Here is a 13,019-nt window from a genome sequence, read left to right on the forward strand (position 1 = left end):
AATCTTCCTGGGGTCCAGCAAAATTAAGGCAGTTATACAATTTTAAAAACATTACAATACATCCATAACAGATTTCACAACACACTGAGTGTGTGCCCTCAGGCCCCTACTCCACTACTACATATCTACTACACAAAATCCATGTGTTTGTGTGTGTTTAGTGCTTTTGTTATCGTGTGTGTCTGCACCTATGTTTGTGTTGCTTCACAGTCCCCGCTGTTCCATAATGTGCATTTTTATCTGTTTTTTAAATCTGATTCTACTGCTGGCATCAGTTATCTGATGTGGAATAAAGTTAAATGTAGTCATGGCTCTTACTTAGGGACTGTGAAGAGACCTCTGATGGCATGTCTTGTGGGGTATGCATGGGTGTCCGAGCTGTATGCTAGTCGTTTAAACAGACAGCTCGGTGCTTTAAACATGTCAATACCTCTCATAAATCCAAGTAGTGATGAAGTTTGCTCTCTGTGCACATCCAAGGACCAGCTGTGCTGCCCTGTTCTGAGCCAATTGCAATTTTCCTACGTCCCTCTTTGTGGCACCTGACCACATGACTGAACAGTAGTCAAGGTGCGACAAAACTAGAGCCTCTAGGACCTGCCTTGTTGATAGTGCTGTTAAGAAGGTAGAGCATCAGTTTATTATGGACAGACTTCCCCCCATCTTAGCTTCTATCAATATGTTTTGACCATGACAGTTTACAATCCAGCGTTACTCCAAGAACTTTAGTCACCTCAACTTGCTCAATTTCCAAATGATTTATTACAATATTCAGTTGAGGTTTAGGGTTAAGTGAATGATTTGTCCAAAATACAATGCTTTTTTCGTTTTGTGAAATATTCAGGACTCACTTATTCCTTGCCTGCAGCTCTTTCTTAAGTGTTGCAATCATTTCAGTCGCTGTCGTAGCTGACGTGTATAGTGTTGAGTCATCTGCATACATAGACACACTGGTTTTACTCAAAGCCAGTGGCATGTCATTAGGAAAGATTGAAAAAAGTAAGGGGCCTTGTTACAGATACTAGTATATTGTGTGTGTATCCTGTGTGTGTGTGTTTCTTTTCTCTCCTTCTCCCCTCACAGGTGAAAATCATCACTCCCCAATCAGTCACCAATCATCAATCAGAAGACAAACCTCCTCCTGTTTCCTACCCAATCACCGTTCCTTTCCCTTTGTTTAAAACCCCTGTCAGTTGTTTGCTGTGGAGCTCAATCTCTCTGTAATGCCATGTCTGTAGGTCTCTGTGTTTCACTCTCGCTTTATGTATTAACCTCTCTTTTGTTTGAGCACCTCCATAGCACTTTGTCATCACCTGTGAGTATTGTTTTGGTTATGGTGTTTGTTTGTTTGCTGGTGGGAAAAGGGGGAACCAAGACAAGTCGCCCACGGGCATACACTACCCATAGGTAGACTTTGTGAAATACACTATTTAGAACTGGGCGGACCACCCACTGTATTTTTGGTTAGTTAGCTGTTAACTTCTTGAAACTCCCCAACCCGGATCCGGGTTTGTGACTAAAGCCTCAGGCTCATTAGCATAACGCAACGTTAACGATTTCTGAAAATCGCAAATAAAATTAAAATAATGCGTTTGCTCTCAAGCTTAGCCTTTTCTTAACAACACTGTCATCTCAGATTTTCAAAATATGCTTTTGAACCATAGAAATTGACTAATTTGTGTAAGAGTATGCAAAGCTAGCATAGCATTTTGTGTAGCATGTAGCACGCAACATTTTCACAAAAACCAGATAACCAAATAAATAAAATCATTTACCTTTGAAAAGCTTCTGATGTTTTCAATGAGGAGGCTCTCAGTCACATACCAAATGCGCAGTGTTTCCTGAAAGCGTCTGTGTGTAGGAGAAATCGTTCCGTTTTCTACATTGCGTCTGGCTACCGAAACGAACCGAAAATGCAGTCACCTACAACGTGAAACTTTTTCCGGATTAACTACATAATATCGACCGAAACATGGCAAACGTTGTTTGGAATCAATCCTCAAGGTGTTTTTTCACATATCTCTTCATTGACATGCAGTTCGTGGAAGCTTGCTTTCCTCTCTGTATCGCATGGAAAAATACTGGCAGGTGACTTTTGCGCACCAATTTCGGCGCAGGACACCGGGCGGACACGTGGTAAATGTGGTCTGTTATGGTCAATCTTCCAATGATCTGCCCACAAATACGTCACAATGCTGCAGACACCTTGGGGAAACGACAGAAAGGGTTGACTCATTCCTCTTGCGTTCACAGCCATATAAGGAGATCATGAAAAACAGAGCCTCAAAAATCCTTGTCATTTCCTGGATGCCATCTCATCTTGGTTTTGCCTGAAGCTCACGTTATAGGGCACGCACAGAGAAGATCTTTGTATTTCTGGACACGTCAGAGTGTTTTCTTTCGAACGGTAGCAATTATATGCATAGTCGAGCATCTTTTTGTGACAAAATATCTTGTTTAAAACGGGAACGTTTTTCATCCAAAAATGAAATTGCGCCCCCAGAGCATCAACAGGTTAAAGTAGGCTAGTCCAGCTTAGGGGTATTTTTGAATACTTATTGTTTCTTTCCTTGGGTCCGGCTCAGCCCCTTTTCCTGCTCCCCCCCCCCCCCCCCCATTACCGTGTGTTTTCAAATAAACCTTGAGTTTGACGGTAGATTTCAGTTGTCGTGGTTATTTCGTTCACACTTTTACTTTGTCACTATTATAATTTGCATGAGTTATGTTACGGGTCTCATTATACCATCCCCCTAGACTGTCGGGCCAAAAGGGATTCGTAACAGGCCTAGACAGCTGCCCTGGGGAATTCCTGATTCCTCCTGGATTATGTTTTAGAGGCTTCAATTAAATACACCCTCTGTGTTCTGTTAGACAGTTAACTCTTTATCCACAATATTGCAGGGGGTGTAAAGCCATAACACATACATTTTTACAGCAGCAGACTATGATCGATAATGTCAAACGACACACTGAAGTCTAACAAAACAGCCCCCACAACAGCCCCCATCATCAATTTCTCTCAGCCAATCATCAGTCATTTGTGTAAGTGCTGTGCTTGTTGAATGTCCTTTCCTATAATCGTGCTGAAAGTCTGTTGTCAATTTGTTTACTGTAAAATAGCATTGTATCTGGTCGAACACAATGTTTTCCAAAACTTTACTAAGGGTTAGTAACAGACTGATTGGTCGGCTATTTGAGCCAGTAAAGGGGATTTACTATTCTTAGGTTGCGGAAAGACTTTCTTCCCTCCAGGCCTGAGGGCACACTAGTAGACTTAAATTGAAGACATGGCAAATAGGAGTGGCAATATCGTCTGATATTATCCTCAGTAATTTTACATCCAAGTTGTCAGACCCCTGTGGCTTGTCATTGTTGATAGACAACAATACTTTTTCCACCTCTTCCACACTCACTTGCTAATCTTGCCAAAGAAAAAAAAACATTAAATTGGCAATAGCAGTCGGTTTTGTGATGAATGATGGAGCTGAGTTTGCCTTTTTCTTTATGTAATTTATCTTTTTCATTGTGTAGTTTCTTCTTTTTATTCAGTTTAGTCATATGATTTCTCAATTTACAGTACGTTTACCAATCGGCTGTGCAGCCAGACTTATTTGCCATTCCTTTTGCCTCATCCTTCTCAACCATACAATTCTTCAAATCCTCATCAGTCCACTGGGATTTAACAGTTTTACAGTAATGGGTGCATGCTTATTAGTAACTGGGATAAGCAATTTTATAAATGTGTAATGTGCAACGTCTGTTTGCTCCTCATTACACACCATGGACCAACAAATATTATTTACATCAACAACATAGGAATCCAAAACCTTTGTATGACCTCTTGTACACTATATTAGGCCCTTCGGATCTTTGGTTTTCCTAGATATGGCTACTATATTATGATCACTACATCCGATGGATCTGGATACTGCTTTCAATAACATTTCTGCTGCAATTAGTAATTAGTAATTAATACATATTGATTTCATTCCTGTGCTGTGTCGTGACGTTGTATTAATTAATGTGACGACTGTTGTTCATCGAATGATTAAAAGTTAACTGATTAACTGAATCAAGCAATTATTAACTCATTAACCTGGGGCAACATGGGAAAACTAGTTTTTATTGAGTTTCTATTTCCTAAATTAACTCAAAGAATATCAGAATATCGATTTTACAACAGCCGATAATTAACCATTAACCAATTAACTCTACAATCCCGTTCTGAACGTCGTATAGTCCGTGTCTCACCGGGTCTCACCAATGAGTTCGTACCACACCAATCTTAGTTGAATATTTATTTACTAGAAATGTACTAGAAATTACGTGGGGAAGACTTCCAAGGATTCTCTGCGTGGACCGTTCAGGCTGCTCGATGACGCACTTCTCCGGCGCACCTTTCTGGTCGTCCTCACAATGTTTGTGTCCTTTTGGCTCAGGAGTCTGTTCCCTCACCCTTGCTCTGGAAGGGGTCTTCTGAGGACAGACAGCTCTGTAGCTCAGAGCTCACAGCATAGGAATGAAATGTTTATATACCACGATTCGCTGGGATTGGATGCTAGGGGGTCCGGCTTGAATTCACCCGCTTAAACACAGCTACTCATCCGTAGCTTGGGGAGAAAAATATTTCTTTGTCTTCAAACTTGTGTTGCGTTCTGGGTTTTACTCAAATCCAATTTTAGACGAATAATTTAACATTTATACATTTATAACATTTCATCTTTACCAAAACATTCTCTTTGATTTGGACATTTTCCGTACAATGTATAAACATCAAACATATACTGGGTAAACTGTTGACGTTCCAATGTTTTCGTAATAACGTCATCTATTAACCTTGAATAACAATACTAAATTGACATACATTTTCATTATTCCATCTATCATCAAGACCACCATTGTGGCTGATGGAAACCATTGTTCCAAAGTCCCTTTATTTCATGTTTAATGTTATGAGGCTGGTTCTCCATAGTAACAGGACAAATGAATTTGTCTGTGGCCTGAGATTTACCAGGGGCATGAGGGGTCATAATCCCACATCTTCAGACCCCTGGATCTCTCCTCCTCTGTTGGGGTTGAGAGATAATCTGTAGGGTTGTGGTCTCCTGTAACCTGACCTGATCAGTACAGTCATGACAGCTGTTTGTAACTACCATGGTAGGCTAACTGACAACCAGGTTGCAGGCACTGGTTACAGTTTGAAGCTTTTTCTTGAGTGTACAGCTTGATGAAAGCCAGTCAATATTTAAATCACCCAGAAAATATACCCTTATCACATACCTTATCAAGCATTTCACACATGTTATCCAGATACTGACTGTTAGCATTTGGTGGTCAATAGCAGCTTCCCATTAGAATGGGCTTTAGGTGAGGCAGATAACCTTGTATTGCTACAACTGTATCATCAAAGGTACTGTCTAAGTGAGTTTCAGAGATAGTCAGAATATGAATGTCATCTGTTACTAGCAAGTTATTAACTTCGTGAACCCTGTTTCTTAAGTTACATGTGTTAACGTTGTCAGGATTTGGCCAGGGTTGTTCCGGGTTTTGGTCACTAGATGCCCCCATTGTGCTTTTTGACCTTATGTTTTTTCCCTTGTTCCCCATTATTATTTGCACCTGTACCTCGTTTCCCCTGATTGTATTTAAACCCTTAGTTTCCCTCAGTTCTGTGCTCTGTGTTTGTATGTTAGCACACAGCCCTAGTGTTCTGTGTTTTCCTGTCGATTCCGGTGGATGCTCTTGTGGAATTCTGTTTTTGTTTTTGAGTGTCTCTTGAGGCTTTTTTGTGCTATTCCCACCACCAGGAGACAGTCCAATGCCACGAAGACGCCCTGGTTCAGCAAGAAGCCTTAATGGCTAGACATTCTCATCTTCTGTCGGAGATGCTGACTTCCATTAACCTCTTACACTTATGGTGGCGCTATTTCATTTTTGGAAGAAAAACGTTCCCGTTTTAAACAAGATATTTTGTCACAAAAAGATGCTCGACTATGCATATAATTGCTACTGTTCGAAAGAAAACACTCTGACGTGTCCAGAAATACAAATATCTTCTCTGTGCGTGCCCTTTAACGTGAGCTTCAGGCAAAACCAAGATGACTTGGCATCCAGGAAATGACAAGGATTTTTGAGGCTCTGTCTTTCATGATCTCCTTATATGGCTGTGAAAGGAAGAGGAATGAGTCTGCCCTTTCTGTCGTTTCCCCAAGGTGTCTGCAGCATTGTGACGTATTTGTAGGCAGATCGTTGGAAGATTGACCATAAGAGACCACATTTACCACGTGTCCGCCCGGTGTCCTGCGCCGAAATTGGTGCGCAAAAGTCACCTGCCAGTATTTTTCCATGGGGCACAGAGAGAGAAGCAAGCTTCCATGAACTGCATGTCAATGAAGAGATATGTGAAAAAACACCTTGAGGATTGATTCCAAACAACGTTTGCCATGTTTCGGTCGATATTATGTAGTTAATCCGGAAAAAGTTTCACGTTGTAGGTGACTGCATTTTCGGTTCGTTTCGGTAGCCAGGCGCAATGTAGAAAAACGGAACGATTTCTCCTACACACAGACGCTTTCAGGAAACACTGCGCATTTGGTATGTGGCTGGGAGTCTCCTCATTGAAAACATCAGAAGCTCTTCAAAGGTAAATGATTTTATTTATTTGGTTATCTGGCTTTTGTGAAAATGTTGCGTGCTACATGCTACACAAAATGCTATGCTAGCTTTGCATACTCTTACACAAATTAGTCAATTTCTATGGTTCAAAAGCATATTTTGAAAATCTGAGATGACAGTGTTGTTAAGAAAAGGCTAAGCTTGAGAGCAAACGCATTATTTTAATTTTATTTGCGATTTTCAGAAATCGTTAACGTTGCGTTATGCTAATGAGCCTGAGGCTTAGTCACAATCCCGGATCCGGGATGGGGAGTTTCAAGAGGTTAAGCAAATATCTGATCGTCTTACCCCGGCAACAGTTCCCGTCCCAGTACCTCAGATTCACGTACCCATGGCAGTTAACCCCCTGGCTGAACCTCGTCTTCCACCTCCCCAACGGTTCTCAGGTGATCCAAGTGCTTGTAAAGGGTTTCTCACCCAATGTTCTCTCTCCTTTGAGCTACAACCCTCGTCGTTTCCCACCGACCGGTCTAAGATCGCTTATATCATCACCCTGCTGTCGGAAAAAGCCCTGGCCTGGGCTACTGCTGTGTGGGATGCCCATAGTTCCTGCTGTGCCAGCTACTCTGCCTTTGCTGAGGAATTCAAACGAGTGTTTCAAGGCCCAAGCAGTGGTTCTGACTCAGCCAAACAGCTCCTGACTCTCCACCAAGGTTGGCGCAGCGTGACGGACTATGCCATCCAGTTCCGCACGGTGGCAGCAGCAAGTGGCTGGAACAACGAGGCGCTCACGGTGTGCTTTCTGAAAGGCCTTTCCGACACTATCCAAGATGAACTGGCCACTCGGGAACCACCGGACAATCTCGAGTCCCTGATCAAGTTGGCCTCACGCATTGACCAGCGTCTGAGAGAGAGAGAACTCAACCGTAGACCTCTAGCCCCTATCAGTCCCAGCTCCGAGTCCCCACCTTTATCCTCGCTGGCTCCATCGGAACCCATGCAGATTGGATGCATCTCCCAGGCTGAGAGAGACCGCCGGATGAGGGAGCGACGCTGTCTATATTGCGGCAAACCGGGCCATTTCCGTTCCACGTGTCCCGGGCTCCAGGGAAACGCTCTGTCCCGTACAGACCGGGGGAACTGTAACGGGAAACATAACCTCCTCCCATCCGTCCAACTCCCGTCTGCTCATTCCAGTCACCCTCTCCTGGGACAACCACAAGCTTCACCTTCAAGCCTTGGTAGACTCTGGAGCCGCAGGTAACTTCATGGATGGTGTCTGGGCGATGGAGAATGGCGTTCCCTCTGAACCTCTAAGTGAACCCATGAGGGTCACTACATTGGATGGAAGCCCTTTGGGATCTGGACTTGTCACTCATGTCACTACCTCCTTGCGACTTTCAGTTTCACAACACCAGGAATTGATGAACTTTCATTTGATCTCCTGTTCCGAGTTCCCTCTCGTCCTTGGATACCCCTGGCTTCACAGCCATAACCCTCACATCGACTGGTCTGTGGGCACTATCAAGCAGTGGGGTCCTACGTGCCAAGCTACTTGTATTTTCCAGAATTCCCGAGTTCTACTCCCGAGTCTTTAGAATCCATCGACCTGACCCGAGTTCCCGAGTGTTACCATGACCTCAAACTGGTGTTTAGCAAACAGAGGGCCACCATGCTACCACCCCATAGACCTTACGATTGCCCCATCGACCTGTTTCCGGGCACTTGCCCCCCAGGGGTCGGATCTTTTCCCTATCTTCACCCGAACGAGCTGCTATGGATACCTACATCAAGGACGCTCTGGAAGCAGGCCTCATGCGTCCATCCACCTCCCCGGCGGGAGCAGGGTTTTTCTTTGTGGCCAAGAAAGACGGTGGATTACGTCCTTGCATCGACTACCGGGGACTCAATGCCATAACCGTCCATAACCGTTACCCGCTACCCCTTATGGCCACAGCCTTCGAGCTGCTCCAGGAAGCAGTTGTTTTCACTAAGCTTGACCTGCGGAACGCATACCATCTTGTGCGGATCAGACCTGGTGACGAGTGGAAGACCGCTTTCAACACGCCTACTGGTCACTATGAATACTTGGTGATGCCCTTCGGCCTGACCAACGCCCCAGCGGTGTTCCAAGCGCTCATAAACGATGTGCTTAGGGATATGCTTAACATATTTGTGTTCGTTTACTTGGATGACATCCTCATCTTTTCGAGCTCCCTTCAAGAACACACTAAGCATGTCAGACAAGTACTCAAACGCCTCCTGGACAGCCATCTGTACGTTAAGCCGGAAAAATGTGAATTCCATTCATCCCGAGTACAATTCCTGGGATTTGTAGTGGAACCCGGTCGAGTCCAAATGGACCCCAGGAAGGTAGGGGCGGTAGCGGATTGGCCCACCCCCAAATCCGTTAAGGAAGTTCAGCGTTTCCTGGGCTTCACAAACTTTTACCGCAAGTTCATCAAGAACTTCAGCTTGGTGGCAGCCCCTCTCTCAGCTTTAACCAAGGGTGGCGATGCAAGGTTTTTGTGGGGAAGAGAAGCTGAGACGGCCTTCCAAGGACTCAAGCAGCGCGTTCTCTCTGCTCCCATCCTGATACTACCGACTACGGATGAACCATTTGTGGTGGAGGTAGACGCATCAGAGGTTGGTGTTGGAGCTGTCCTGTCTCAGAGGGTGAAGACAAGAAGCTTCATCCGTGCGCTTTCTTCTCACACCGGCTTACCCCGACTGAGAGGAACTACGATGTGGGGGATCGTGAACTCCTAGCGGTTAAGATGGCATTGAAGGAATGGAGACACTGGCTCGAGGGGGCTTCTCACCCGTTTCAAGTGCTTACGGACCACAAAAATCTGGAGTATATCCAGCAGGCGAAGCGGTTGAACTCTAGACAAGCTAGATGGTCTCTTTTCTTCAATCGATTCCAGTTTATCCTCACCTATCGGCCCGGGTCGAAGAATCTCAAACCGGATGCCCTGTCCCGAGTCTACGCTCCTGCCATTCGAGATGACACGGACATGCCTGTCCTTCCTGCTGCTAAGATTGTGGCTCCGATCTCGTGGCAAGTTGAGGATACCGTGAGACGTGCTCAAGCTAGCGAACCGGACCCGAAAGGAGGTCCTGCCAATCGGTTGTTTGTCCCCAAGGCAGTGAGGACTCAGGTCCTTCTGTGGGGGCACTCCTCTCGCCTCACCTGTCATCCGGGCGTAGGTCGCACCTTGGAGTTCATCCAGCGTAAGTTCTGGTGGCCTACCATAAGAGAAGACGTTGCCACTTTCGTCAATGCCTGTCCCGTGTGCTGCCAGGGCAAATCTTCTCACCTCCGCCCTCAAGGACTCCTTCACCCTTTACCTGTTCCCCACAGACCCTGGTCCCATATATCATTGGACTTTATTACTGGACTTCCTCCATCCCATGGCAATACTACTATCCTAGTCATAATCGACAGGTTTTCAAAGGCGGCCAGGTTCGTCCCTCTGACTAAGTTACCTTCTGCCAAGGAAACGGCTGAGTTGGTAATTAATCATGTGTTCCGAGTCTTCGGCATTCCTCAAGATATGGTTTCTGACAGAGGTCCCCAGTTCGCCTCAAGGTTTTGGAAGGCCTTCTGCCAACTTATGGGGGCTTCTGCCAGTCTATCTTCAGGGTACCATCCGGAGTCCAACGGCCAAACAGAGAGGATGAACCAAGAGCTGGAAACCACCCTCCGATGTATGACTCGTGACAACCCGTCCACATGGTCATCCTTTATTGTTTGGGCCGAATACGCGCACAACACCTTGCGCTCCTCCTCCACTGGTATGTCCCCGCACGAGTGTCAGTTTGGCTATGCTCCTCCATTGTTCCCGGACCAGGAGGCAGAAGTCAGAGTGCCTTCAGCCTTGAAGTTCGTCAGACGCTGTCGGCTTATGTGGAGGAAGACCCGTCTTAATCTTATGCGTTCCTCACAGAGGTACCAACAACAAGCCAACAGACGTCGCCGTCCCTGGCCTACCCTGCGCCCCGGCCAGAGAGTCTGGCTCTCCACAAGAAACTTACCTCTACGGGTGGAGTCTCGCAAGCTGTCCCAAAAATACATCGGTCCCTTCAAGGTTGCCAGGAGAGTTAACCCAGTTTCTTATCGCCTACACTTACCCAGATCCCTTAAGATTAATCCCACATTTCACATTTCATTGTTAAAACCTGTTGTTTTTTCTCCCCTTGTCCCGGCAGACAGACCTCCCCCTCCGCCTCGTGTCATTGGAGGCCAGCCGGCTTATACCGTCCATCGGATACTGGATTCCCGCCGGGTGCAGCGGTCCTGGCAGTATCTGGTGGACTGGGAAGGCTACGGTCCCGAGGAGCGCTCCTGGGTTCCTGCCAAAGACATCCTGGATCCTGACCTCATTCGTCAGTTCAGGGCCCTCCACCCTGAGAGAGCTGGTAGGGACGTCAGGAGCCGTTCCTAGGGGGGGGATTCTGTCAGGATTTGGCCATGGTTGTTCCGGGTTTTGGTCACTAGATGCCCCCATTGTGCTTTTTGACCTTATGTTTTTTCCCTTGTTCCCCATTATTATTTGCACCTGTACCTCGTTTCCCCTGATTGTATTTAAACCCTTAGTTTCCCTCAGTTCTGTGCTCTGTGTTTGTATGTTAGCACCCAGCCCTAGTGTTCTGTGTTTTCCTGTCGATTCCGGTGGATGCTCTTGTGGAATTTTGTTTTTGAGTGTCTCTTGAGGCTTTTTTGTGCTATTCCTACCACCTTTTGGATTTGCCATTTTTGTATTTAAGGACTTCTCCTTTTTACTTTATTAAATACACCGTCTTAAGTACTGCTGTGTCTGCCTCATCTTCTGGGTTCTGCTGACTATTCGTGGCTCAGTTGGTTAAGTGACTGTTTCTCACTTCGGAGACCCAGGTTCGTAACCGGGTCCTGACAAACGTGGCCTATTTTGTTCACTTTTCTGGGATGCTTGCTTGTTTTCCTTGCTTTACTGGGAAGCTTTTCAGAGGTAGATATTATCAGGTTATTTATGTGCAGGGTGAGCAATGGACTTCCTACTAGGGCGCACCGCCTCAGTGCTAACAGTATAAATCTGGTTTCTAGGCACATGATTGCTACAATAGCTGTAGGATCAGCAGAGGCATTCATGGCAGTTAGAGGGACATAAATTAGGTTACTGTAACGGCTGTCGTGGGAAGAAGAAGGTGAGGACCAAGGTGCAGCGTGGTAAGGGTTCATGATTTTTAATAATAAACACCACTGAACAACAAAAAAACAACAAAGAAACAACCAAAACAGTTATGTCTGGTGCAAACACACAAAGACTGATAACAACCACCCACAAAACAAAATGGAATACAGGCTACCTAAATATGGTTCTCAATCAGGGACAACGATTGACAGCTGCCTCTGATTGAGAGCCATACCAGGCCAAACACAGAAATAGAAAATCATAGACAAACTAACATAGACAACCCACCCAACTCACGCCAAGACCATACTAAAACAAAAGACAAAACAAAGGAACTAAGGTCAGGGGCGGCAGGGAAAGGTTGAAAGTTCAAACCCCCGAGCTGACAAGGTACAAATCTGTTGTTCTGCCCCTGAACAGGCAGTTAACCCACTGTTCCTAGGCCATTGTTGAAAATAAGAATTTGTTCTTAACTGACTTGCCTAGTAAAATAAATAAAAAATTAAAATAAATAAAAAAGAACGTGACGTTACTTACATTGTGTCTACCAATTGTGTTAATGTCTGAACACACCACCATATACATATAGTGTATTCACACCCTTTGCATGCAATAATAGTGTTTAATATGATTTTGAATTACTACCTCATCTATTTAACCCACACATCCAACTATCTGTAAGGTCCCTTAGTCGAGAAGTGAATTTGAAACACAGATTCAACCACAAAGCCTAGGGAGGTTTTCCAATGCTTCGCAAAGAAGGGCACCTATTGGTAGATGGGTAAAGTACAAATAAAAAGCCATGAAATATCCCCTTTTCCATGTATTAATTACACTTTGGATGGTGTATCAATACACCCAGTCACTACAAAGATAAAGGCCTCCTTCCTAAGTTGCCAGAGAGGAAGGAAACCACTCAGGAATTTCACCATGAGGCCAATGGTGACTTTAAAACAGTTACAGAGCCTGTGATAGGAGAAAACTGAGGATGGATCAACAGCATTGTAGTTACTCCACAATACTAACCTAAATGAAAGAGTTAAAAGAAGGAAGCCTGTACAGAATAAAAATATTCCAAAACAATCATCCTGTTTGCAATAAGGCACTAAAGTAAAACTGCAAAAATGTGGCAAAGAAATTAACTTTATATTCTGAATTCAAAGTGTTATGTTTGGGGCAAATCCAACACAACACATCACTGAGTACCATTCTTCAAAATGTCAAGCATGG

Source organism: Oncorhynchus masou, chromosome 11 (assembly GCF_036934945.1).
Source record: "Oncorhynchus masou masou isolate Uvic2021 chromosome 11, UVic_Omas_1.1, whole genome shotgun sequence".
NCBI lineage: Eukaryota > Metazoa > Chordata > Actinopteri > Salmoniformes > Salmonidae > Oncorhynchus > Oncorhynchus masou.